Genomic DNA, 24048 nt, shown 5'->3' on the forward strand with positions numbered 1-24048 from the left:
TTATTGCAGTGCGGGAAACAGAAGCTGATGGAAAATTTGGTCAGACCCCAAAATCCAAGCTGAACTGGACACAGCTCACAAAAACAATAAAATACTTACACTTTGTTTAATTTCATTAAAGTGCTCCACCAGTGCTTTCCTCCACAGCAATATATAATTATCTAAAACATGCTAGATTAAAAACTGGAGCAATGCATCAATAGCTGCCATCTTTCAATATGCCTTGCAGGATATTGTAAACATCCGGTTCACACACCATGTGAACGAGCCGAGTGAATGCAGCCTAAGACAATCTCATAGAAACAAATACTGCTCTTTCTGTGAGTCTGAGGGTGTTTACACCTTACACATGTCAGTAACTCGTTGCTTCAATAACAAAAATAATTGGAGTGCCAGCACCTGAAAATTCTAGGGCAGGGGTGGACAGTCACGGTCCTGGAGGGTCAGTCCACTCCAGCTTTAACAGGTAACATGAGATAATGAACTACTTCAGGGTTCAGATGGAGCTTTAAATTAGTTCAATTAAACAGTTTAGAATAGGATTGGAACAAAGACCAAGAGTGGAAGGGCCAAAAAATTCTAGGTCAACTTGACCTCTGTCTTTATCATTTGTTGCTATGGTTACCATACCAGTTGTGTTCTTATTTATCACCTTCTGTTCAGTGTAGAATGTAGAGGTGTTTGTGATCATACAAATCTGTTTAACCCTTTAACTACTATAATCTTACAGTGCCACCAATGTGGTCCCGTGAAGACAGCAAACTTTTATTTCCTTTTTGGTTCTGGTCATCCTAACCAAGCAATGGGTATATGTAATTTATCTAGATGAGAGTAAAACAAGCCAGTACATGTCTGATAATTACACTGTTTTCTATGATTTTGGAAGTACTGTACATGTAGAACATTTTTTGTTTCTCTAATATTGAAAATGTGGGCTTATATTTCTGGGCCACTCAGTTGTTACAAATTAAAGTGTTGGTTTTATCTTATCAACATTGACTACCCAACTAAATACAGGATACTTGACTAGTTCCATAGATTAGCCCAGTAGTAGGCAATATTGACACTTTCATACCAGATCTTTGTTCTAGCCATGCAGATCACATTTGCAAAAGTTCTAGTTTGGTTATGTTACTAATGTTAGCTGAAAACATTCAAATAATGTTGCTGTAATGTTATAAATTTATTTAAATTTAACATTTTTAAAGGGTGGTACACTTTGTGGTAAATTCCGCTTTTATATATTTGTTTGTTTCATGATGTTATGTGGGAACATTATCAGTGTCATTCAAACAGATTTCAGTATCGATACAGCAACCCGGTTATGTTATCCGAAAACATTCTAGTAATGTTGTTGTAATGTTATGAATTATTCACTCATTTAATTTCATTAGAATGATAAAGAATGATTTACTTGGTCCATTTATTATTTATTTTACGTGATGAGACAGTAATGTTATGGAAACATTATGAGAACATTATCAGTATAGTGTCAAATTATTTTGTCTTTGTGCATTTATTGTCAACTTCAATCCTGTAAAGCAAATTGGACAAAGTGATTTAAGCATGCACGGTCACCGCCCAAGAACTGTTCAGACAGTGCTATATCACCATTTTGAACTTGAACACTGACGAGAAGACAGCAATTTCTGAAGGCAAGTTTAGTAATAATTTTACAATATTGTAACAACGGGGCAATGAATAACATTGTGTGGGACTCTGTGGACTGTGGAGTTTGGGAATATCTTTTAAAAATGTAGTGCGAATGCCATGTGTGATCGTGTGGAATGAGCACGTACTGGAGAGCACAAGAGAAAGTGGTTTGGGTGGGTGGAAAGCGCCAAGTGACATCCTCATTCAGTCACATACACATTCAGTACACGCTCATTCCACCCCCAGAGTCCCACACAACGTTATTCATTGCCCCGTTGTTCACCGGTCCGCTGAAACAACGTATTCACCGGGGTTGATATTGACTGGTGAACTCTAGCAAAACCAAATGGAGGCGCTATGTGTTGATTTTGAGATGGCAAATATTTTGAAAATGGGTAGAGAGTTGTGTATTTTTTTAAAATAAATATGTAGCACTAATGAAAATATTGATATTAATATTAGCCAAGAATATTGATTCACACACACTGCCCAAGAATACTGCAATTGCCAACTTTTGTATCTCGAGAAATCGATTGAGCTGATGACGTCACTACACTGCAGCTTCCCTCGCATATGTCTTTCTCTTTGTTTATGTGTGTGCAGCCTTGAAAGCCTGCTCCGGCTTGTAAGAGAATGAGAGTGTGACGTTCTGTGCTCCAACCAATAGTGGAAGAGGGGTATTTAGGAGCTGTGTTAGTGTGTATGAGTATGAGTGAGTTTAAGAGTTTAGCGCTAGTTGAGAGTTACTGTTCGAGTAAAAGAGCATCCAGTTTTTGGAGAAAATAAAACAGCAATTTGTTGTATTGGCCCTGAACTTGCCTCCATGCGTGTTTCTTCAAGCCACCACTGAAATGCACCCCGTGCCACTTTGAAAATGGCCTCAGTGTCAAGACAGTAAGACATTGTTTTACCTTACGTTAAAGATGAACTGTGTGCTTGATTAAAGGTGATAACATTTCATGTAATTTTTACACAATTTACGTGATAAAAATTATGAATTTGCAGTTAGGTATCCTTTCTTTAAAACAAATGTATACCTTTATAACATATTATTAACTGTTTTTCTCGATCAGATGCACTATAAAGAGTATATATATATATATATTCACAATCGCTAAGTTTTTAGCCGTGTTTTATTATATTCGCTTGTCACAGCCTAGTGCATTAGTGGCCAAAGGCAATTTAACCTGTTAAATTGAAGACTAATTATTCAGTTTAGATAAATAATTTTCCAGGGATTGTTATTGATTTTAATTACTGTCCCTCATTTAAACTTGATTTTGAGGGGTATGTTTTCTCGGCTGTTTCAAAACTGATCGGGACGGCATTTGACACATTTGGTGTTCTTTTTTTGTGGTATAGATCATGAATAAAACGTTCAGTTTTAACAAATTTCCAAGACCTTTTTTTTTTTGCCTATCACCTTTACATTTTTAATGTTGTACTGGTTTTAAATGTTCCATTTTCTTCAATGTATATTTGTTTTTAATATTCATGTAAGAATATAAATAATATGATAATGATAAATAATTAAAACAATAATAAAAAAAATAAATTGGGAATGGCTAAATAGCAAGTTGCTATGCAAAGAATTGGATTTGCAAAGAATATATTTGTTAGTCGAAAGTTATCATGATTTATCCATTGTAATGTTAGTATATAGAGTAGATATTTTATGTTTACTCTAGCAGCATGTGAAATATAATTCTACATATTGAACAATCTTAATTACAGCATGTCTGCATCCTGCAACAAGATTACTTTCTAGAAGACATGAGACCCCAAAGTGATGATTACATTGAAAATGAGGATATAGAAAATGTTCCTGGTGAATCAAGTTATGAGAGAGATGCCAGAATTCAAAATGGTATAGAATATAGTGCATCTGTCAGTGAGATGGATGGCATTGATTCTGATGAAGGGAACTGGGATTTTACTGAGAGGGACAATCAGATTATAATATATACCAATTAGGATGAAGAAGGAGAAGAAAATCAGCCTGGAAATTAATTGGGAGATGATCTGGCAGCATGGGCTAATACATTTCAAGTTCCTCACAACGCTATAGATGATCTTCTTAATTTGATGGTTAACCATGGGCATTCAGAACTTCCTTTGACAGCAAGGACAAATGTAAAAACAGAAAGGAAGTCTGGAATAGTAGTATATTTATTTGGGATTAAGAGCAACACTTGTGAATAATCTGGAAAGATATCCAGTATCTGTGTTACACAATGTAGATACTATAGAAATCTCCTTAAATATTGATGGCATGCCACTCTTTAAAAGTACACATGCATCTCTCTGGCCCATTCTATGTGCCATTTATCTGGAGCCATTCGTTGTGTTTCCTGTTGCCATCACATTTGGTTCTTCAAAACCAGCAGATCTAGAATTTCTCCATGATACAATACAAGCTGTCACTGAAGTCATGCAGCATGGTATAAACTACAATAACCACTGTATCCAAGTTAATCTCAAATGTATTGTTTGTGATGCCCCTGTTTGTGGTGAAGCAGTACTCTAATTACTACGGCTGCGAAAGGTGTACACACAAAGGAGTGTGATTAAATAAAGTGACTTACCAAGATGTGGACAACCTAACTTTATGGACAGATCAATCATTTAGAACACAAGCACACAAAAAATACCACCATGGTATTTCACCTTTTTGTGATTATCCAATAAAGATGATTAGTAAGTTCCCAATTGACTATATTCTCCAGTGTTGCCTTAGGGTAATGAAGAGGATGCTACTTGTCTGGTTGCGTGGAAAGAGAGAAACCAAGATGTCAGCTGGTCAGATCAGTGAAGTGAGCACAAGGTCGATTCAGCTTAAGCTGTGTATTCCCAGCATATTTGCTTGCAAACCAAGGAGGCTGGATGAAATACACATGGAAGGCCACAGAGCTCAGGCAATTACTTCTGTATACAGGGAAGGTGGTGTTAAAGGGAATTCTTAGACAGGACCTGTATGATCACTTCCTCACCTTAAATATTTGTTTGTCCCAGACTGGCACAACATCACAAGGGTTATGCCAGAGGTTTACTCTCATTCTTCGTGGCTGAGGGAAGCAACTTGTATGGTCAGGAATTTCTGGTCTATAATGTACATAGCCTGCTCAACATCACACCAGATATGGAGGAGCAGGGAAGTCTCGACCAATGCAGTACCTTTCCATTTGAGAATTTTTTGCAGAAGATTTAGTGCCTCATTCATTCAGGATAAAAATCCACTTGCATAGACTGTGAAAAGACTTGGGGAACTTGATCATAGTCAAACCATGAAGGTGCAAGACAAATACAAAATGCATTTGAAGAAACCAAATAATGCTTACATACTTAGTGACACATGCTGTTGTGAAGTTATTGCAGCTATTAATGAGGAGGAGAATGATCACACCAGGATGTATCTGTGTAGAGTATACACAAGAGCCGAACCATATTTCACGCAACCATGTGATGCTCGAATACTCGGAGCATATAGGGTTCATGTTTGGAATGCAAGGATGGAAATATCCTCAGCCACAGGTCTTGAGAGGAGAGCTATAATGATTGAAGAAAAGCATGGAACAAAGGCTGTATTTTTGGCAGTACTGCGTGCATACTAATCAGTGAGTGACTGCTTGTTAGGCTTCCAAGCTGAATGCTGAGTAAGCCTATTCTTATTGTAAAGATTCTAACATGGCAGGAAACTGTCTGGCTAGACTTAAAGTCAGATGCTATAAATGTTCAAAATCTTCTGGGGAACTGGTGAAGTTACTGATTTCAAACTTGGAAATATTAAGAACTAAACCATTTTTTTCCTGTAATTGCTTAAGTGTTTGCTAAAAAGCAAAGCAACTCCAGTATTTAAATGTATCCTGGAAACATACATAAATTTAAAGTAATGTAGACATTGAAAGAGTAGTCAATTATTTAACTCCATACAAAAATATTAGTATGTGATTGGAGCACACATGAAATATATTTAATTTACATGAGCTGCAACCAATCCTAGAGTTGCTAAATACCACGCTGTCAATGAGCTTCAATGTCATTTTAAAACAGATGGGAGGGAACACTAAGCCAAGGCAGAATTCCAATGAATATTTCAGAGTGCAAGTTTTGAAGTTTTTTCATACTTTAGTAATATTTGCATTCAGATATCTGACAATGTTTATGGTGTGGTGGAGTTCTTGAATGACGGGGCAGTAGAGGTTGTGCCAAAGTCATGGATAGATGAAAATGAAGAGGTAATTAGCCATGTTTATCTTGTAGTAAAATTGTTTACAATACGGGATGTGTTGAATGTGATGAGAATATAAGTGCAAGTATATTTTATTCAGAAGTTTATGAATCATCAATGATTACACTAACCAAAGCCTGGTATTACAATTTTTGAAGGATTTTTTTTGTGAGGAACATGAGATATTTGTAAGGTTCATGAGTTTCTAATGTAAATATATAATCAAGTTTACACTACAGCTATGAAATATCATATGATAATATCATAAAAAAGTAACTACTGGTAATAACTTACAAAGCTGGACTTTTTCAATTAACATTATATGGTGTTTCTCTGTGGTACATATATTTTTCCAACAACTGCCATACTGTTCCAGATGTAACACTGCTCACTACTTATTTCTAGGGGTCATTCTGCTATTTGTCAAGATTTAATGTGGCAGCATGGGCAAAGAAAGGAGAGCTGCCTGATACAGCTAAATGGAGCAAGCATGCTGTGAGGATCTTTACAGACATGGGTGTGTTTCATAAGTGTTAGATTTGAAAATATCTTATGACCCATGTGGGTAAAAACAAGCTATTACAAGATGGAGAAGACAACATAGACAACAGTGTGGTTATGAAAGTGTGCAGATATATCCAGAATATTATAATGTAATTGGGTTAGTTGTGTGGATGTGTTTATTGGAGGAGTCGGTGCTGTAGGAGACCAAGATCAGGAGATTAGTAGGTAGGATAGTAGTAATTTGTATAAATCACCTACAAACAAATACTATAGTGTTCATTAACTCAAAGCATGAATTAAAAGCAATAATACTTTTCTTACATTCCACTTAAAACAAAACATTAGTTTTACTTTAAGGTCTGCTTATTCTCGAGTTCATAAGAGGATTAAACACTACCTATTGCATACTTAACGGATTTGCGCTGCCTTCTCCAGCTGTTCCGTGTGTTCAACAATACAGGCGCTCGAAGCTGTCCCGCTGGCAAGGATAGGCAGGTTCCGGTGTCTGGCTTTCTTGCATTTCGTCTCCACTTCATGGTACGAAAGTAATGTCTTTGCAAAGAAAATGTCATTAACTATTTAGGTATTCCACTGAAACAGCAATTCCTCCACCAATATGTGCACTCTTCGTCTGGTTATGTCTGGGATATTCAATTGCAAACTCTGGCACTGCTAGCTCAACAAATTGAACATACTTCAATTTATGTTGACTTCAAATGTTTATCCAACTCTTTCTCCGGTAATCATTCGGGGCTAAGTTAGAGATCTGATTACAAGTACTTTAGGATTTTAGACATCTAACGCAGCGGACTCCCACACCAAGGCAAACGCTAGAATAGTTATTAGAGTGTCGGAAAATGGTATCTGTCCCAACTGGTCGCAGGCTGGATCTCCAGATTATCACAGTTCAAAGACTGGTTTGTGTATTAGAGCCTTGGATTTCATGTCAGGAGTGTTGTTTCAATGTCGCGCTCATATTTTTGTAGGTCTCTCTCTACCCCTGTGATTGGATAGTTGGGTTAAGTTGGGTAGTGCATGAGTCCACATTAAGCACATACGCGGCCCCTTGTTCTCCGTTGGTCTGCTAGTCCAGTCCCTGTCCGCTTGGATTCATTACAAGGACTGGTTCTTGTCTTAAGTGTGAAGGCACCTGGAATTGTCTGGCTTGTGGCACCGAATGAGTCATTCAGCAATTGTGAAGAATTATGTGTCCAGTATTTAGTTTATGACTCTTTTTTTAAAAGCATGCCTTGTCAGTGGGGAAGTTAGTGACCAGAAACCAAGAAGACACAGAGAATGGTTTAAGAACCCCCCTCTGTATATTTCAATTCTGCTGCTTTTATACACAGAATATTATGATCCAATCTGACGCTACAATGTGACATCTTAGCTATTATTTAATAATATCCTACTCTAAAGGTAGTTTAAGCAATATGTAACAGGGTCAATAACGCCTCCACCCCATTGTTATGCCTTATTGGGAACCGATTATTTGAATTATTGATAGTTTTACGCACCTCAATATAAATAGCCCATCCATCTTACAAACAGGATGGCCATCCTGGGGGTTTGTGTCTCTCTGTCCTTTGTGGTTTTGTTTGTGCAGGAGTGGGAACAGAGTTTTAGTGGTTGGAAAGGAGAGTAACAGAGGGAAGTGAGACAAGCCTGTACATGGACTTTCCTGACAATAAATATTGGGCTGAGGTAGAGTGTGCCGGTTTGAATAATGAGTGTGAGTGAATTAAGAGTTTTTAGCCTGTTGGTAGCTGATTAGAACCTATGGAATGGAAACTAAAGTAAGATGTTGTGATACTGAGTTTTCTCTCACTCTGGTGCCCCCTCCCCTTCATAGAAAATGTGTTATTTGTTTTGATTTTACAATGGTCAGTGTTAGTCTTAATTATTATTAGTATCTTGCTGGAGAATTGAATAGTTGTTGTGCTCTATAAGGATATTGAACAATGTGTTGTCTGTGTTTTTCTTGGTGACACTGTTCCCAGTATTTTAGATCTGTATCTGAATAAATAGAACATGATAAATAGTCTTATATTAATGATAATGTACCTAATTGAATACTGGACTCTGAAGCTTTGATCTAGCATTTTTAAGGTCCTAATTTAAGACCTTATTTGTAGGAACCTGTTGAAATCTCACCAAAAAATGCTTAACTTTGAAGTGGTGTGGCAAAGTGGCTAGTGGAGGGGTGGTGATGCGATGCAGGAGTGACAGGCAGACAACAGTTTCCAGTTTTTTTTTTTTTTTTTTTAACTTGAGAGGATAGCAATAACACAGACACAGTCCCGAACAAAACGAACACACGGTCACCAGTCCTGGGTGAGTGCAGACGTGCTTGTGGTGGGTGAAGACACTGTATTTCGTGACGGTTCCGTGCAGTGGTGATCCGGATTGTGCTGACCCTGGTCGACAGCTCCGGACAGGTGAGTTAACTGTCTGGTGGTGCAAAACGCAGACAAGTATATACAAGTACCAGCATATATAAACAATGTGCTTGGAATGTGATTGTATCTAAATACAGCCACAAAAAAGGTTACACACATATGTAATCGCATGATATATAAATGTAAGAGTGCATCTAAAACGCATTCAAAAAAAAAAAAAAAAAAAAAAAACATTGCACACCTATGGTGACTCCAGAAAAGTATACAGTACACAATATAATAAATTATATAGGACCCTGGGGTCGCAAGAGTATAAACAGATGGAACAGCAATGATACTGTCATTAAAATAGTCTTTATATACAGTGGTCCACTAATATGAACAAGAATATATATTTACATGTAAAAGAATGAGACCAATATGATTCTTTAGAAAACATATCGGACAGTCTGTCCAGTAGGGTGCAGTGTGAATCAAGGAACTAGTATTCTGAGGTATTAAAAAATCATCTTTCCAAAGCTGTTGACATTGAATTATAGCATGTAAATTACTGCAGAAAAATTGTCCACTGAATATGAACAAGAAGTATATTTACATGTAAAAGAATGAGACCAATATGATTCTTTAGAAAACATATCGGACAGTCTGTCCAGTAGGGTGCAGTGTGAATCAAGGAACTAGTATTCTGAGGTATTAAAAAATATCTTTAGCTGTTATGAATTATATATGTATATTATAGAAAAATTGTTATTGAAAATACAGCAGTTATTTATATATATATATATATATATATATATATATATATATATATTATATATATATATATATATATATATATATATATATAGATAATGTGTGTGTGTGTGTGTGTGTGTATTGCAGCTTTATCAGTTCAGCAAAGTATACCTGCTTCAATAATAAACTTTCAGAAGTTTGCAGAATGAAATTAAATACATTATAAGTGAAAATATAGGTGTCAGATTTGTGCAGTAAATTGTAGGATATTTGTTGAGAAATGGGATATCAGTCTCTTGACATCCCTAGTCGAGTCGTTCTACTGGAAACGTCTTTGCAGAATGTTCCAAATACGATTCTGTCTGGTGAGTGTGATGACCTGTCCATGCGGAACTATCATTAAAGACAAAATCGGCATCATTATCACCAGAGAAAGGTTGGCTTACAGAACTCTGCATTATGTTTTGTTTGACTGTGTTAAAACATCCAAAATGATAATGTATTACACACACATTATAATGTGGCTAACTCTGTTTAATTGATGATTTTGTGTCATAATGCATTGATTCACAACAACTGCATTTGTAAGTGAACTGTGTGGAAAATGCATACTTACAATTTAGACCACTGAGGTATTCAGTGTGAGTGCCATTTTTTTCCAGGTATATTATTGTCTTTTTTTCTTTTATATTGGATATATCTTTGGCATTTGCCCCTACTATAAAACTAGATGTACCCCCTCCATCATCGCTCTCTTAACTACCTCTAGCTTTGAACTTGTCTAGAGAACCCTAAGTGCTGGGACTAAACAAACTTCCCCATTCCAGTAAAATGATGTGTGAATATGACCTTCCATCAAAATCTATGCTTAAATATAGTCATCAATATTATTAGTGAAATAATAAGTGAAAAGAGACAGTAACTGTGACAGTAACCCTGTGACACATGACTTTAAGTACAAGGACAGTGACAGAGTTGTGTTCTGAGCAGTGCATACAGAAGGTATGTTTTTTTTCTACCTGCAACTGCTATGTACAATACCATAATGTCTTCAGACTAGGGTGTTCAAAGTAAGCATTAATGTCAGATGCAGCAGCCCTTACCTGCAACGGGGAACTTAATGAAAGACTTTTTTTTTTTTTTTTTTTTTTTTTTTTTAGGTTATATTTTGGACTGGATAGCTTAGGTTACTTGAATATTTAATTACTGTTTATTCTAGATTTTAAAGCCCTATTATTTTTTAAAGGGCATCTGCCAGCGAGATAGTGACTGATCCTCATGGAGCCAATCTAAGTTCTAAGTAGGTAAGATGGTGGTTGAGATGATCTGTGAGGTTTATAGTTTGCATACAGTAGAGATAAGTCCTGAGTCAATTCTATTGTATGATCCTAGATGTTACCCATATAGCAGGAAAAGTAAATGGATAGCACAATTAGGCTTGTCATCAGCCTATGTCCTCTAAAAATACAAATGGAATATGAAGTGTGTTTCATTGTTTTGTTTTGTTTTTATTATTATTATTTAATAGAAAATGGTACTGCACTATTCTTTTTAATAATGATAATAATTAATGATAACTGTCATTCATAAGACAAACCTTTGTCCTAAAAACAATCGGTTCAGCAAGTTTAAAAAAATAAATAAAAAAATCTCTTGGCTGAAAAGTAGACCATGAGATGAAGAGGGCACCTAAAGTGTATTTGACAAAGCAGGTGATAATGGGAGGTACTGTAAGGGCAACTGACAGAGATGAAAGGGAGAGGCAATTAGAGTAAAGACAAAGAAAAAACACAAAGAGATGCATAGAAAAAAGTGGAAATTAATAAACGCACAGCAAGGCAGCCGAGGGAAGAAAAGGTCATGTGTTACATAAATAACAATGTCTTTTTATAGATTTTCTTTTTCTTCAGTTATAGAGCTTCAATAATTAACATGCACATTTCAAATTAAACTGAATATCCATGTGAACAGGCTGGCTGGTGGTTACGTCAGGCCAGGGAATGCGGTTTTTTTATAAATAAAAGATTTAAACAGAAAACAGAATGGCACATCTGCCAAAATAAACTGACAGACAAACAAACAGGAAACAAACCAAAACAAGTATTGCATGGGTCCTCCTGCATGAGTAGCAATTGTTATTATTTATTATTTTTCTCCTCTCTCCCGTCAGGCATTATTTTTTGTGTAGTCCTCGTTTTAAGAAACACATCAACCTCGAGCAAATGCCAAAATATATATATATATATATAAACAGGAAACAAACCAATAAGAGGGCGTCTTTAGTTCGAGGATGGCGCCAAATTGAAGTAATACGGTAAGTAAGATTTACAGAGAAAAACAGATTAATCTCAGTTGCACAAGTATTCAAGTGAAAACCTGTTTGAGTCAGCCAAACTGGGGAGGACATTTACATTGCAGGAGGACAATGTCCCAAAGCACAAAGCCAAAGCCAAAGCCACACTGGAGTGGTTGAAAAAGAATAGAATTGATGTTCTTGAGTGGCCCAGACTTGAAGATTGCAGTCCGTCGATGACCCCCAACACACTTATCAGAACTGGAGCAATTTTCCTGTGAAGAATGGGCAAAAATTTCACAATCCTACTGTGCAAAGCTAGTAGAGACCTATCCAAAAAGACACATAGCTGTAATTGCTACAAAAGGTGCTTCTACCAAGTACTGACTTAAGGGGCTGATTATGCAACCAGTAAATTTCATTTTCTTTGCAAGTTTTGCTGACATCTAACCTCCTCCTCATATAACAGTGTTAGCAGTAAAAAGTTTGCTGTACACAATTTGTAAGGTGCTTTGGTAGGTAGTGAATACTACTACAGCTGTGCCAGGATTCAATTACTAATTCATCATTCACTTGAATCCCAGCATGTGAACTCATTTGTGCAATCCTTGTGCCCACACATTAACACACATTTTATCTGCACATGAAGTGATTGTCCAACCCCATGCCTAAATACAACTATACATTTTAAATCACCCATGCTACATAACCCACACTCCATGCACCAATACATACACAAAACATAAAACATAAAACAAAAATATGCACAGGGGTTATAGCTTCAATGTCCCCCATTAATGTTCAGTTTTAGACATCATTCCTTGTCAGTTTATTGTTTTCTTCTGTTCACTCAAATCTTCTATTCCAAAAGTAGACCTGACCTTGAAACCTCTTGTAATGTTGTAAGCCAAGTGATATGCTTCTACTTTTACTCACAGCAGTACAGAATGAAGTTATAAAAGTCATCTTCAAGCTCTGTTGTAGCCCATTAAACAAATTGCTTTTTTAGTTTTCCAAACAATTTTTATACTAACAACATTTTAGACCTATAGAAAGGATATTTGCAAGATGGACTTTTAAAGTTACAATCTTCTAAAATGTGATTTTCTGAGTAAGTATCTACTTGTAAGTGGTATTGTTTTATTATTATTATTATTATTATTATTATTATTATTATTATTATTATTATTATTAATAAATGGATCTCTGTGGTATTTCACAGTTCCATTTGCTATTAGAATAATAATCACATTTATTATAATATGTACCTTTTCTACACATTACTCTCTGAAAACGACACCAGATTTAAACTTAATACAAAATGATAACTAGTTAATTTAAAATTAATAGATTGTGTTTGTTACATAAAACTATATTATGATAAAACTAAGACATTGGGCAACAATTTAACCTCAATAAAATATTAATTAAATCAGCCTTAGTATATACTGATGTTAGAACAAATCACACCAAACCCTTGATAATCCAGATACACCCTAAGCAAGATAAGAATATAGAATTATACTTGGTAGTTTAATGAGATGCTCTGGGGTCTTGATGAGCAGTGTAGCCTTTGGATGTTTCCTTCCAGATCAGTGCCAAAGCTACCTTTAGAAGATTAACTCAGTAAATAGTACTGCCCAGGCTGCAGATTACCCTGCATCAAATAGCTGCCACTGCATCATAATTTATGATTTCTATTACAGATCTGCCCGCATATTTAAATTCTAGCTTCTCTGATTTTAACAAACAGCAATTCAGTTTCCCGCTCTTCTCCAACCCATTTGGTGTTGATGTGTACAGTGCTCCAGAGGACATTCAGATTGAACTGATCGAATTGAATGCAATAGCACACTCAGGGCGAAGTTCGATTCTGTTGGCGCTGCAGAGTTTTATCCCTTCCTACCAGTCACATTACCACAGCTCCGCCTTCAGGCTACTCGAGTCCTCTCAATGTCTGGAAGCCCATATCTGTGCGAACAGCTGTTTTCATTGATGAAGATCAATAACTCCTCCCACAGATCACGACTGAATGACAGGCATCTACACTCCATACTGAAGACTGCTTCAGCACAAGACATGACTCCGGATATTGACACGCTAGTCTCGAAAAAGATGCCAGGTGTCCTCAACAAATTAACCCACTCAGAGCAGCAATTAGGTAAAATACATGTTTTGAATAATTGTAAGTTTTAAAGATTAATTCCAAGTCTAATTGTAAGAAATTCATTTTATTCAGCGTGTGGCGAATCCTGTTGAAAGCTATATGATTAAAAACAGTGAATAATTATACATAGGGAAGATCAAATATTTACGCGGCCCGCGAATGAAATGTGAACTTATCATATGGCCCGTGGTAAAATTGAGTTTGACACCCCTGCACTAGCATTATTACCCCTGCATTATTTTTTTTCCAGGACTGTTGTTATCTTAATATACATAAAATGGCTTTAAGGGTAATTCTTTCATACCACTCAACTTATATTTTTTGGCACAATGTACTGATTATAATAGTTATGAATATGGGTAATTTATTGGTCAGTATGTCTTAGCATGTACATGTATATATATATATATATATATATATATATATTATATATATATATATATATATATATATATATATATATTTTACTTGTCCCTTATTTTGTCAGGAGAATTCGAGTCAGCTGTTTCCAGACATATCAGGTTTGTGCCTTTTAAAACTCAAACTCAATTTAAGATAATTTGCTTGTGGTATGCTTCATTAAAATAACCAAATAACAATAACAATCAATTTTTTTAGGCTCTTTAAATGAGAGGATGGGTACTTCTTTAAAGGTGAGCATTTGGCATGATTTTTCAAAAGGTCTATTTTGAACATGCTGACAAATTTTACAAATCTTTTTACATCTCTACTCAATATATATGTGGCAGCAAGCTTGGGGATACTGAGTCTGATATATCATTTACCAAATTATAAATGTGAATGATATATATTATAAATGTGAATGATATAGATTATATGTGAATGATTTTTAAAATATATATATATAAAATGTGAACATTTTTAAAAAGAGGAAATTGATTAATTAATTTAATAGTTTGCCTCTTGTACAGTTGATATTTAAAATGTGAGTATTTGCACTACTCAATTAAATTTAACTTGACGTATGTCTGCATAGACTTGGTAGTATTTAAATACTTTTGCTGTATTTTGTATCTTCTTCAAAATGTATGAACATACACCCAGGTATCTCATTAAAACAAATTACTAATAGTAATGGTGGAGTGGTTCTTTTTTTTTCTAGTTGATCTTTCTCCAAATCTTTTTCTTCAGGTAAGATTTTTATAACATGACATTGTATCATTGGAGGTTAGCTCTTTAAAATGTTTAATTGCATCAGGACACCAGTAAAAGCAAATATGTGTCTGTCAAAGTAAATCCAGTGTTAATGTTATTGTTATGTTTTTTTTTTTTTTTTTTTTTTTTTTTTTTTTTATACTACCCAGCTAATGCCATCATCCAACAAAAAATCATGTTCACAGCCAATGTAGAATACATGCAAGATTTCACTTCACAGTCAGATATTGCAACACTACCTGCTCTGACCATTCCATCTGGTTTGTAGACTACAATAAACACAATTTATTTTTCATTGTTGAACCATAAATAGTTTTCATTAACTTTGTTTCATTTGTCCCTTTCATTCATACTTGGCAAATTAAATAAATAAAAAGGGAGACTAAGGCTGGGATTAAATAAAAATGTTGACATGCTAAAATCAAGCTCCGTGGTCAAAGGAATTGCACAAAAAGGATCGGTGATTTCCAAGAAGAGGAGCGTGGATTCTGAAAAAGAAAACATAGACAGCCTTTCAATGAAACAGCGCAAGACTTTGATAATTGTCAACGATTCTGAAGAAGACTAAATATTTGAGATAAATAAGAAAAACAGCAGCTCAAAGATACAGATGGTCGATCAGCCCAAAAAACGAGGTATTAAAACAACCAAAAGGTACGTCAAGGTATAATCCCACTAATGTATTTTCAGACTTGCAAGAAACCAAACGTTCACAGGGAAAGGGTTGAAAAGTTTGTACAGATGTTAAAGGGGGTGCCGAGGCAGTGTCGCAGTCAGAAATAATTAGCAACACTTGTCATATAATGAGTAACTGATGGCTGACGATGGGTGCTGCCCTCAAAAGCTTTGGTAGTATAGAACAAACACTTCATTTTTCGACCCATTTGTAACTTAATGATTTACAGTCTGTCAAACACGATTATTTGGCTGTCGTTAACAAGTGGGTGGAAAGCATAAAATATTTGGAAAAGTTTGTTTTGTCTGCTAAAAAGTGTGTGTGACCCTTAAGGATGAGCCCCCTAAAACACAACAAATGGAAATCTGCCTGTTTGTTAAGATCAAGTTTAAAAAAGAAAATTAATGCCGCTAAACTAACACTGAGAAAAAATAAACAAACCCTTGCTAGATCCCGTTTTGCGAAGCAACGAGCTGAACTGCCGATCAGGTTAGAATTACCGATCCTCAAATGAATATTGTCAAACCTGACGGTGATGTTAGAAATGTTGTATTATTGTAATAACCAGTCGTAGACTATCATTTGTTAGAACCGCGGTGTTACTTTGCAACATAGCAGAAATGTGATCTAAAAACTCTGCAGCGTTTAGATCGCCGGGATGTCTTCTTAATGAATACAAAGGATTGTTTAATGAGACAGCAGTCAATCTTAGCTGCACAAAGTCTTCTGGTCCTATAAGAGGCGCTACTTCATCCAAAATACTTTGTATCTTAGAATGTACGGCTTCTGTAGCCTGCGCGTATGACTCTGTTCGGTCCAAATTTACAAAACGACATTCCTCATTTTCTACAGCCCTGAATCTGCATATGCATGCAAGAAACCAGCACTCACATTCCTAACTGCGTATATGCATTACATGTAAATAACAAACAGTAGTGGTATTTTTACGGTGAAACCTGTTTAGATGATTTTGTGAAACATTCATCGACGTTTCCTTTGGAGATTACACATTTATATCACACAACGGTAAGGCTTATGACAATTATTTAGTTCTCCGGCAGTTGATAAAAGAAAAAACGGATGTGGATTTATTGACGCAGGGTGCTAAAATAATGTGTATGATGGTTACAAGTTTAAACATTCGGTTTATAGACTCTCTGAATATTCTCCTTATGAAACTCGTTAATATGCCTCATGCAATGGGTTTCAAGTGGTCCAAAGGCTGCTTTCCATATTATTTCAACAAGTTGGAACCGTCTGTTGATTTTAATGGGTTCAATTTCCAGGAAGAGTTGAAAAGCTATTACAAACAGGATGTTAAAATTTTGAGAAAAGCGTGTGTAAGATTTAGGAACGAAGTGATTAAAAAGGACAACTCAACAACGCATGAGCAATCCCGGGCAGATAAACGAGAAAGTCTACACAGTGGCATTAGACCTTTTCAGCATGTCACAATCGCCTCTGTCTGTATGGCGATGTATCGTTTTATGTTTCTGCAGAAAGAAACAGTCGCTTTGATCCCCCATGATAATAATCACAGACAGCAAAAGAAGGTTTTCTATACCGAATATTTAAAGGTTAATGTACATGGAGCACACCGAGAATATCAACATACAGCACAGTATTGTAGACAGCAGGTGTGTGATGCTTATTTATTTTACAGATAATAGACACAGTTGAACCGACATTTCCTTGATCACTTTCACTTTCAAAGCTAGACACGTGTGGTGCTTTTGCCCAGGTGCATCAATTTCACAAGCATAGCAGTCATCAACGAAAGTTCCCTTGACACATTTTAAGAGCCTATAACGACATTTATAGTGTTTTTCATTATGTATTGTACACGATCATCCTCATTTTTTAAACTACTCTGCACATCGTTCTCCTTGCTACTAGCAAGACATGCACAAAAACAGGACAAGTTAATTTTAGAAGGATTTGTGCAGCATCGTTCTCATCTTTATTCTGATAAAAAAAGAAAACACTCTAACTAAAATATTTAGGCAAAAACAACCCTCCATTTTAAGATGTAATAACTTTATATTTACCATTGATCCCTCTTCGTCGAATGACGAATCAAACATTTCGATTCCTGAGATGTTACTCATTACTTCCTCAGACTCGGCACCTGTTCAACGGGTTCCCGGCGTTCCCGCTAACAATATAAACAACTAAATATTAAATACATATTACATTTTTACATGCTAAAATAATTTAAAGGCCACATACAAGTTATATATTTACCTCAACCTCTTCGTGATCGTTAAGAATCATCAGCCTTCGCAGGTGTCAGATACACAGCCTTCTCAATGATCTCGGGGAAGACTTAAATGTTTTCTTTATTGTTTTGCAATTGAAGAGCCATTATTTAAAACAAAATACAGAGCCAACAGCACTTACAGAACAGCAGCAAAAAAGAGTAGTTTGTTCTTGTACAAGACTTTTAATTAAGAATTTGCACATATTTATAACTCCCAAAACAGAGGCCCACTGCCTCCTGTCGTTATTTCTAATTGGCCAGTTTGATAAACATTTTTAAACAGGCCCCATACCCCCATTGGTTCTAACCATTATCTTCTAAACTGGGGTGGCCAGCAACCTCCTCCCCCATACAGAGGACCCACTTTTAACTTGCATTGTCCATACCTTGCTCTCTTTGCCACAGACGATGACAAGCGCTGAAGTGTTTAAGGTTTGCCGTGTTTTAAAAATGCTTTTTTTTCTTTAAGCAAATACATCGTAATGAGTCTAACATCGCCGCAGCAGCAGATAGCCGTGGTTTGTATTCTTTTGTATTGGTGGCTTTTTTCAACAGACACCCTTCTATGTTCTCTGCTTTACCATTTCACCTCTTTCAAACTTTCTTTATTTTTCAGCACTAAATACATTTTTAGTTTTTTCCATTCTCAAGCTTTTTTCTTAAAAGCTTGTTTTATTTTGTTTTCAACCATCTATACTGATCCATTTATTTTAGATGTATATAATTAACTGCATACCCCAGTTTTTTCAACATTTTCAAGCTTGCTTTATTTTTCAGCACTATATACTTTTTTGTTTTCAACCATTTATACTGATCCATTTTTTTTTACCAGCATAACATATTACCCCTTTCATTACAATTCAATTAAAAAATAACTAAAACATTTGTTTAATTCCCCATTTTAATGTGATAAACCACAATCATGGAACACGGTTTCCAAAAGTGCATTAAAAAACTACATACACATGACCGGAAGGGAGAGGGGATTTCCATATTTGCATTAAAACTACATAAACATGACCGGACATGAGGGTGGGACTTCCGGATTGTTTAAAGACTACAAACACGTGACAGGAACTGGGAGGCGGAACTTCTGGTTAATCCTGATTGGCTAAGGGCACCTGTCAAAATCAAATACTACATTCTCATTAGTTAAAAATTAACATGGTGATGCCCCACATTGCGTTATACTACTTCCATAGGTCTGCAGTTGGGAGGGGCCTGAAAAACAAAACAAATTTGAAGTAACTCTGCTGTACATGTAGTTATACTGGGAAGGGGCACAATTCCAAGACAATGCATTGCAGTAACTGTTGATAATATAACTTTTTAAAGAGAAACCAAAATGATTTTATTATGCATTTGTTTGTATGCATGGTTTGGCCTACCTGGAGTGGGATGTGGTGGTGAGGTCCTCCTTTTTTGTCACAGGAAGAGGGGAAACAGCCATCTTGTGGAGGGAATCTTTTAATAACTTCCCTGGGTACTGACTTCCTGTAGTCAGGGCAGTACCATTGAGAATGTAAGAGAGGTTAATTGATTTTAATTAAGTATCCCTCTGATTGTTTAAAGCGGTAGTTTTTAATGTACATGCTTGTTAATGTTGACTTAGGGATTCATTCATTTATATTTTATTTTTTATTTATTTGTATTTATTTATAATTTTAAAATTTTTGGTTTACTTTTCTATAACCATCTATGTAGTTAGTTTAGACCAGGAGATAGTTTGGAGCAATGTTGGAGCTGAGTATAGCACCTGCTTTAGGTGAATTCTATTTGAATGAAAATAGTTTTTTTGTTCTTTTCTAAAAAGAAAAAAAAGGGTTTTTTTTGTACAATTAGGTCCCCCCCCTCTTATGTTCTTAAATAAATATAATTTGGTTTTGCACCATTTCCCTGCACAATTACACCATCAGCTGGCTGCACTTTCCAACAGACATCTAAGGGGTACTGCCTTTTACATGGCTCCAAAGTGTATGCTGACTTACTCTACTTGTACTCAGTACTCGGATATGTTGTCCTTGGGGGAATTACTTTCTTAGAATTATATACAAACACTATGCCATGGTCTATTAAGAATTGTAAACAACTGTCAGCTAATGGCACAAGAAACCTCTCCCCATGCTTTGAGCCAGATTGACACGGCATATAGTGAGTTAATAATGGCATGTGTAAACTACACACATACTGCAACAGATGTTGAAGTCATTAGAAACCACAGATTTAGGAAAACATTATGGATACCAGTGGTAAAAAGATTCTTAGAACATGTCAATTGTTCAAAAACACTATTCCTCAATTCTGGTCTTTTGAGGGTGACATGGTCATCTGTCGTAGAGGACAGTAGAACTTTAGTATTGAGGTAGTGTAATCGTTTGTGATAAAAAAAATAAAATAAAAAAATAAAAAATCTTGAGTGCAGTTGCAGAATGATGCAGAAAAGGGATGTTGAACTTTGATTTTCTTAATTTTCACAACATCTGAAATAAATTAATCAAAGAAGTTTATGAAAAGAAAAACACATTTGATAGCTTTATTCATGGAGCAAAATACTTGGAAAACAGCCCTGCATATGCCTTAGGGAAATAACAAAAAAAAATGTTTATTGATTTAAAAAAAAAAAAAAATTGAAGCATGTGCTAAATATTTTTTGTTCTTATAATTCTTGTGAAGCTGTACTATAATTGAAACAATAAAAAACAAAAAAAAAACTTGTATCAGAAACATTTTGCTCTTTTTTTAAAAAGTAAATCATTATTTTTTTTATCCAAAATAATGAATATGTAATTTTAAATTGATAGTAAGGTTTAATCTGTATTAAAATACATTATGATACTGTCACAGATTTCACAAGCCTGTTCAAAATTTGCTGGCTCAGTTAAATTCAATGCTTTCTGTGAAGTTTCTATGCAACTTGTTAAAGTCAGGTATGCTGCCATGGCCTGCTTCAATGACAGATGGAGAGTCTTTCCATGCAGATGTTGTAAGGACAGATGAACAGAGCCTTATAAAGGCATCATTTGCGACTGTGACTGGTGCCACTTCTTCGCAAACCAAGGTCACTGCATGTTGCTGCAGATCTTCATCTACTGAACACAGTTGATTTCCAGTTCCTTTTAAAAAAGTACAGTAAGGAAGATAAATCATTTCCATCGTATATGTTAGACTTACAAATTTAAAGTGAAGCAAAAACATGCAGATATCTGAACACCACATTAAGAAACATTAATCGTAATTGTGAAATTATGCCAATCTAATAGTAAAAAGCCTGATAAGCTACTTAAACAGCTATCAAGTGACACTAAGCAAAGTTATTGGGCTCCACTTAATTACTTAATTGAGATGGTGAAAGTGTTTTCTGTGAATTAATGTACATATGTATGGACTTAATATATTATTATTGACGTCATTTGGAAGACATTTATCCAAGGTGACTTACAGGGTTTATGATATAATACTAACTAATAAGAAAAGTGCGATCTGAATATTACTACAATACATTCAGTCACAAACCGTGAATATTAAAAATAAGAGTAAAAAAGAAAGAAAGGTTTCTACAAATGCTGACAGGCAGCTGGCTCCACTACTGGAAACTGGAGGAAAAGGAACAAGCACAGGCAGAACACTTAATGGAAGGCATGACTAGTCGGCCTGCAGAGGTGGAACGGAGAGGACGAGGGGATATAGTGATGAGGGATTTAAGGTAGGATGGAGCAGATTTGTGAAGAGAGCGGTGGGTAAGGAGAAGGGTCTTAAATTTGATAGGGGCAGGGGCAGAACCAAGGCCTGGACTAAAAGCTGAGTAGAGTAAAGGTGAGAAAAGTCAAGAGTAGTGAGAAAATGGCAAGAGCGTACCAGTGAAGAAATGTGTTGAGAGTGACAACACGGCTCTTGACAGAAAAGGAGGGGGGAAAGATGATAGAATCAACAGAAGTAGGTTACCTAGAGGACACAAGAAGAGGAGATCAGGGTTCCCAAAGGGTGCTGTAGCTGCTTCTTGCTTCCTTATGCTGTGGCTGTTCCACTCGATGCGTTCTGAGTCAAGCTGTTTTTCAATCAGTGGCAAAATACAGTATTGCACACAGTGTCTATGAAAAAAGAAACAGATTTTAACATTAACACATTTCCATAATAAACTATTTTAATTATAATAATTTCTTACCGATATTTTGTGATATGTGTCATGTTCACAACCGACACCTAGGACAATTATATTTAAAGTCCCTGCTACTTTTTCCCAGCAGAAGCTTGCTGTTGCTGCTCACATTCAATTTAAAACTGTTGTCCTTACCTACTGCAACAGATCAATTGACTCAAATGTCCAGTCTCTTATTTCTTTCGATACTCCCTCCTGTTCTGCTCCCTTGCTCTGTTAACAGCAGCAGAATTGCAGTAAAACTGACAAAAACTAATTGATTGTTTAACCTCTTTTGAATTCAGGATAATAATCAGGCTTAAATTAAGGTTTGTTGCAGTGATATATATTATTCATTTATTTTCACAGTTCTGATATACCCTTCTTTGATCTGTCATTTTAAATGTTAAAAAAAACACATTTGCACAAATGTGTGATTAACTTTAAAAGAATACAAATACATGTGGATGGGATTGGAAAGTACCAATATGTCAGCTTCCACCATCATCATAGTCTTATTGTGTGAGAGAAGGAAAAAAAAAACTGTAAATAGGTTTTTAACCAGACTTTTGGCCTGTATTTTATTTACAATCAAACATAAAACAAAACACAACCTAGTTTCTTTGGAACTCAGACTATAACACAGTTTTCCTTCTGAATAATTAAAAACTAAATAATCGGCCAACTGAGCTGCTTACTGGCTGACTCAGGCACTTGCCAGTCTCACTCAAATTCCTTTATTTTTTGACCAAAGAAAACAAAATTAGCATTGGAAATGTAGACACTTGCAATCTCCAACGCATTTCCTTTACACATTAAAACAGAATCTTTGCAAACCTTGAGCAATTCCAAAAGGGAGAAAGCGTATTATTATTATTTGAAAGCAAGGAATTAAAAAGGTGGTGCTACTTATGTTGTAGATCACAGAGGAATACAGAGGATTTTTGAGATTCTTAAATTATTCTCTGACAAGTTGTGGCAAAGTGGTTGGTAAGGGGAACAGATGTCGCGGTGATGCGGTGCAGGAGTGATGAACAGACAACAGTGATTCAGCGAATAAGTGCTTTATTGCTCTTTTCCAGGTCTGGCGACCGTCAAAAATAATAAATCCCCGGCAATACACAACAATGTGTAAAGCACGGGGATAATGAAAACAAGGGCACAGTCCCGAACAAAAACAACGGTACGGTCACCAGTCCTGGGTGATCGAAAACGTGCAGGTGCTCAGTGCAGTGGTGCTCCGGATAGTGCTCTCCTTTCGACAGCTCCGGAGATGTGCGTTAACTGTCTATTAGTGCGACAAAGACAGACAATTACAGACAGACAGAAAATAACACACAGCACGTACAACACTCTTCACAAATACTCTGAGAGCTCCTCTCTCAGTCCTTCTCTCCTAACGTTAACCCAAACGAAGGAGAAGATCAGCGTTACCCTGGCCCCTATATGTAATCCCGCATGATATCGAGATAAACGGTTGCAGCTGTCTTATTACTTGCAGCTGCCTCTCGTTTACCTTTCAAATCAATACGGTCTTACAACAGAGTCGCGCTCCTCTCCAGGCTGACCCACTTCCCTGACCCGGAAACGAACTGTCAGGCCAGCCCTTCCAGATACTTCTCCTCCCGTTCTTTAGCGCCCTCACAGGTCGGGAGGAAGATTCATCACCAGAACTCATCTTTCCGTCACACAATTTCATAGAATAGATTTATTTTTCAAATAACTTAGAGAGTAAAAACATTAAGGAAAAAATGTGAGTAGGCCTACCATTAGTTTGCCATGATTACATACGCCGATCTGTTTTCATCTATAGCTTAAACTG

The sequence above is a fragment of the Polyodon spathula genome, chromosome 1 (genome assembly GCF_017654505.1).
Source record: "Polyodon spathula isolate WHYD16114869_AA chromosome 1, ASM1765450v1, whole genome shotgun sequence".
In the NCBI taxonomy this organism is placed as follows: domain Eukaryota; kingdom Metazoa; phylum Chordata; class Actinopteri; order Acipenseriformes; family Polyodontidae; genus Polyodon; species Polyodon spathula.